Source organism: Dermacentor silvarum, chromosome 11 (assembly GCF_013339745.2).
Source record: "Dermacentor silvarum isolate Dsil-2018 chromosome 11, BIME_Dsil_1.4, whole genome shotgun sequence".
Taxonomy (NCBI): Eukaryota; Metazoa; Arthropoda; class Arachnida; order Ixodida; family Ixodidae; genus Dermacentor; species Dermacentor silvarum.
Genome location: NC_051164.1, coordinates 83,458,695 through 83,464,694, shown reverse-complemented (window position 1 = coordinate 83,464,694; position 6,000 = coordinate 83,458,695). Strand labels below are relative to the sequence as shown.

The 6,000-nt window shown below is 48.0% G+C and overlaps 1 long non-coding RNA gene across 1 annotated transcript in view; it reads right to left on the bottom strand.

Annotated features, from left to right (window-relative positions):
- Window positions 1–806: 806 nt before the first annotated feature.
- The window catches only part of LOC125941411 (uncharacterized), a 63,868-nt gene continuing 58,674 nt past the window's right edge, over window positions 807–6,000 (bottom strand). The window contains exon 3 of the long non-coding RNA XR_007464249.1: window positions 807–876. This is a non-coding gene — a long non-coding RNA (uncharacterized LOC125941411). The remainder of the gene's footprint in view (window positions 877–6,000) is intronic.

Sequence of the window (6,000 nt, the reverse complement as noted above, 5' to 3'; positions counted from 1 at the left end):
TGGAATTTCTATTTGCGCCATTTCAACAAGTCGCACTCACAAGGGCGAAACCGTGTTTTGAATTCCTGGGGAGTTTAGAAAAAAAAAACTTAGCAGTTATTTCACAACACTGCAGTTGGTGAATGAGCGCGCTGCAGCTCGCAGCCTTCGCAAAATTTAACGCGAACCAATTTTTGTTCCTGCTGTACACCAGGAACATTTGCTATATGTGACTTCAGGTGCATTTCATATTTCTCATGAGAAAAGAAGTATCCAGCGCCACCTCATGGTGCAACATCTCACTTGATCACGTCACTAAAACACACACACATACGCACGCTCAAAAAAAAGAAAAAAAGAAAGCGCGCTCGCGATACGCAGGAGCACTCATTACACTGCCGCTGCACCAATATGAACGAATTATGATGCATCGATTCCAAACGACACTAACTACAACACGAGTAGAGACGTCTACACCAGCATCCCTGTATCTCTGGTATACACCGGAGGTTATATGATTCCTATCTTAGTCTCCAACAACCCACAGACAGACACACAAACGCCTTTAGAGATACTGCAGACGTTGATATAGGTGGCTAGAGACGACTGGTCCGTACAAAAGTGTTCAATGAGACTAAGCGTCCAACGGGAAAGCTACTTGTCACATTGTTTAAGGTCAACGGACTTTTGGGTTGCGTGACAAAACCTAGCTTCAGACGGTGTGGTGCAGAGCAGGCTCCATGCAACATTTAACCTTTGAAATACCAGTGCATGAGTAGCGAAAAGTGCCCAAGAGTAGATGTTTTTGACACCGAAACTGTAATCAAGCGCTGACATTAGCACTTACCGGAAATGACGCCGGACGCAGAACGCTCCGAACCAGCGCGACTTTTCGGCCTGAGAGAGAGAGAAAGAGAGAAGACAGCGAGTTTAAGAATACTCACGTTTGGTTTGCTAACCTTAACTGAGAGAGAGGGGGTTAAGGGTCGAAAAGAGAGAAGGAATAGAAGAGGCAGAGAGAGTACCAGTCGCGCGCACACTTGAAGGAGCACACCAAGTCTACAAACGGTCGCCCGCCGAGATTGGAGGGGGGGGGGGGGGGTATTCTGCAAGTGTCCACCTAGTGGACATGTCAATTTTGTCCGCTGCTGAAGTTCTCACTGGCTGGGCTGGGGTACACGTCAGAAGGAAAGATTCACTCTCAGCCAATCAGTTATTCAGCAGCAGACGAAATGGACATGTCCAAAAGGTGGACACTTACTGAATGCCTACCCCTGTCGTCTTCAAGCACTGTAGAAATGCCTTCGTTGCTTTGCGCGCAAGACCATGGTGCAAGAATCTTGACTTCTGAAAACAGTATCCAGTCTAGTCGGCCTAATGCTGTCCGGAGGGGGCGGCGCTGGACGTCATATATCGAGAATAAAAAGCACAGGAGGTTGTTCAATATTTTCTTCGATGCCGCAGGAGTTGCACGTAAGCGTGTCAGACAATCCAACGCGGAAGGAGTATGCCTGACCTCCGAGATCGGGCGGCGCCCGACGCACGGTGAAAATCCCGGAGGCGACTGGGTGGGATTCGCTTCCGGCCCACGAACCAACAGGTGCACCCGTTGTCAGCCAAGCTGCCATTGAAAGGCTGGTAATATAGGAACACTACGTAAAGACCGGCCTTGAAGCTTTGTCCTGCTTGCTGAAATAATATTTACTACTAACTTATATACAATTATGTGGTTTTACGTGCCAAAACCACCATCCGATTATGAGGTACTGTGCAGTGGAGGACTCCGAATTAATTCTGACCCCTTGCAGTTTTTTAACGCAACTCAGTGCACGGTACTCGAGCGTTTTTTGCATCCGGGCCGCAACGGCCGGGATCGAACCCGCTATACTTCGTGACGCAGCGCAACGTCACACTCATTTCTAACCAATTTAGCCAATGTAAAGAAAGCTCGCACTGGACAGTAGTTTGCGCGCTTGCCCATCTCGCCGCTTCACATTCCGCGTGCTCACTTGATATTATTAACAATCAGGGAAGCAGTTCGTGCCAAATATACATGGTGTCTCACTTACCTTGGGCCAGACTTCAAAAATATACAATGGCCAAAAAATTATGGGGCTCTACGTGCCAAAACCACCATATTGACACCTGTACGTTATCTTTCGCCGGTGACCGCTTTTTTACCGGCTAACAGATGTTTAACATTATCGCTCCGCGCAGGACGCGCCTGCATGTATCGGAAGTTTCTCGAACGTTATCGATGTTTCTATCATTGTCTGTTGTCACCGACGCTTATGTAATCTGATAGCTTAAGCGACGCGAATTGACTAGTACTTTCTAGAAGACACGCGGGCACCAGGGGTTACTCTGGAACCTTCCATGACTCACGTATAAAAGCCGACGCGTTTCGCGGCTTATCAGATTTCGCCGTTATCGTTTTGTTTCGAGTGTAACTTGGTTTCGTGGGCACAGGTTCGCCCAATAAAGAATCAGTTTCCTCATTCACGGTTTTACGACTCTCTTCTTCACCGTCACTACGTACGTGACAATATGATTACGAGGCACGCCGTAGTGGGGGACTCCGGATTAATTTGGACCACCTGGCACCTGGACCACCTAAATCTAAGTACACCGGTGTTTTCTGCACTTCGCGCCCATCGAAATGCGGCCGCCGTGGCCGGAATTCGATTCCGCGACCTGGTGCTTAGCAGCCCGACACCATAATCACTGAGCAACCACAGCGGGGGTATGCAAATGACACGTAGCTGGACAGAACCAAGGTAATGTTGTTTGCCGTCGCTTGGAGATGGATGAATGAATGGAAAAACTTTATTAAGGTCAATTGAGTCGCGGATGCTCAGATTATTTTTTGCAAGCCGTCTAATTACATAATCAATCTTAATTAATCAACTTCTCAAATATTATAATTAGAAGAAAAGTGTCAATGAGAAAACTGTAGGGCAACACAAGAGACTCCCGATACAGCTTTCTGTTGCTCAATACGTGCTACATAAAAGTGCTTTTCCGAGCGTGAAAGAAGTCCGCGAATACACGCAAAGAGGTGTCGAGCGGCCAGTCGCGTGGCAATCTTGCGTGTATTCGCGAGCTTCTTTCACGCTCGGAAAAACACTTTTATGTCACACGTATTGAGCAACAGAGAGTTGTATCGGTAGTCTCTAGTGTTGCCCTACAATTTTCTCATTGACACTTTTAATTTAATTATGATATTTGAGAAGTTTATTGATTAATTATTAAGACTAATTGTGTAATTAGGCAGAATGCAAAAAAAATAATCTGCGCATCTCCAATCGAGAGCGAACAACATTGCCTTGGTTCTGTCCAGCTACGTGGCCATTTACATATCTTTAAAGTCTGGCCCAGGTTAACTGAAACACCTAAGTGTGCGAACTGCAACGGACCCCACACTGCATCATTTTCCGGATGCCCGCAGAATAAAGCAGCAGCTCTTCAACATCAACATGACATCATCTATTGTCGTACCCAACAGCGTGGTGCACCGGAACCAAACAAGAATACGATGAAGCCAGCGCAACCACCTCGGCCACAAGTGACTAAGCATCAGGACGCCTCTATGACATACGCGAAAGTCGCAAGGGGACCACAAAACCGAGGACAAAGTTTTGGGACATCACCAAGCCAACAGCAAGCTCGACAAGAACCTCAGGAAGGACCTCGTCAAAAGAACAACCCCGTGACTAACATACGACAGAATACCAACACACCGCAACCAGTAAGTGTAACGAAACAGGGAACCCCCTCAGCGTCTATTGCTGAACTTGTCATTCCAATGTTGTTTTCTGCTTTAAAAGCCATACTTGTCGCGATTCCACAGGCAAATAACCTACCGGAGGTTAAGGCCGTACTGTCGATGGAACAAGTGATATTACAAAACGCTACGTCAGCCACTGCGCAGACGGGGCATGAATAATTGTTATCAAAATGTCGCCATATTCCAGTGGAATGCGAATAGTCTTCGCTCTAAGTGTGCGGATTTTAGAAAACTGGTGGCTCAGTTCTCCTTTCCAGTGTTATGTATTACAGAGGCCGGTGTAGACAACGCTTTTCGGCTAGCTAACTACGTTGTTTATACATCCTCTCGATCTTCAGGATTGAGCAGAGCGATGATCTGTGTTCGAAGAGACCTGCCGTCAGCGCTATTAAGTGCTACAGCGTCAGACATCCCAGAATACGTAGCATGCGAAGTTCGGTTTGGCCGAGTAAATATCACTATTGTCAGCGTTTATCTACAGCCTTCTACAAATATTTCATTTTCCACATTGACGGGCCTCTTTCAGAAATATACAAAGAATGTAATATTTTGCGGAGATTTCAATGCACACCATGTCATGTGGGGAAGCGCCTACTGCGACCGTCGTGGAAATGAGCTAGAAAAGGCAATTCAGAAGAGTGGTCTGTGTTTGTTGAATGACGGCTCAGTGACCTTCCTACGGGGTTTAAATTACTCCAGCTGCCTCGATCTCACGATCTGCTCAAACGATATTGCATGTGGAGCAACATGGAGAACAGACATTGAAACAAGGGGCAGTGATCACTTTCCTATCCTAATACAGCATCCTAGACTACGATTTTTGACTTATCGGCGCTCTGCAAAAATAACAAATTGGCAGGCATTTCGATATCACATTACAAGTGAAGCTGATGCTGTCATTGATACAGACAGTCTATTATCGCTTATAACAGACAAATTAAATCTTTGTTCAAAATTTGTTAAGATTCCTGATGGTTACGCTGGTGTAGACTCTGAATACGAGAGGCTCAGAGCTATACGCCGCAGAGCTGAGAGAAAATATCGACGCACAGGCCTTCTTGAAAATTACCGAGAATGCCAAAAGGTGCATGATCGTATGGGTCGGCAGCAGGTATAAAGCGCTGGCAGGAATTCTGCACTTCACTCACTCCCTTTACACCTGAACCAAAATTATGGAATGTTCTGCGCTCTTTAAGTGGACCAGTAATGCACCGACAGCCATTCAGAGCACTAGCTTTAGTCCAGAAAGTACCGGAAACAACTATAGCTATGACAAAGAAGTCTGGCACAGCTGTGGACGACACGAAGGACGCTGACAGGAAGACACAACTGCGTAGGCTTAGCAAGGCGCACCAGGAACAGCGTCGAGCCCGAGCCCCACTTCAGTAGCGCTGGCAATCCGGCTGCGGAGCTCTGCACGGCGTACTTCTTCTTCCTTACATCTTCCCCCCTCGCTGAAGACGGAGCCGCACAGGAGGCCTAAGGCGTCGTAAGGACGAAGGGCTCGTGATACGGCTTGAGCCGATCGACATGGACAGTTTCGCGGCTGCGGCGACGCAGGTCCGTAGGGGGCGTCAGAGGTTCGATGACGTAGTTCACCGGAGAAGTTTGCTGTAGAACCCGGTAGGGTCCATGGTATCGGGATACAAACTTGGAGGAGACACCTGGTGTCGAAGTAGGAGGCACCCACAACCAAACGAGAGCGTCAGGCGAAAACTGGCTGTGGGGGCGCCCGTCGTCATGACGAAATTTCTGTAGCGCTTGTTCTTGCGTTGTTAGAGAGCGAGCTAGTTGCCGACATTCTTCTGCATACCGGGCGGCTTCGGAAACCGGTGTACCCTCTGATAAGTCGGGACGGTAAGGAAGAATAGTGTCAATCGGAAATGACGGTTCTCGGCCGTATAGAAGAAACAAGGGAGAAAAGCCCGTCGTTGCCTGGGGTGCCGTATTGTAGGCGTACGTGACATAGGAAAGGATGAGGTCCCAGTTTGTGTGGTTGGAGGCGACATACATCGAAAGCATGTCGCCAAGAGTTCGGTTAAACCGCTCTGTCAATCCATTTGTTTGCGGGTGATATGCGGTGGTACAGCGATGAATAATGCGGCATTCAGTGAGAAGTTCTTGAATGACATCGGCGAGAAAGACGCGACCTCGGTCGCTCAGGAGTTCGCGGGGGGCGCCGTGACGGAGAACGAAGCGTTGAAGCAGGAAGGAGGCAACGTCACGAGCTGTCG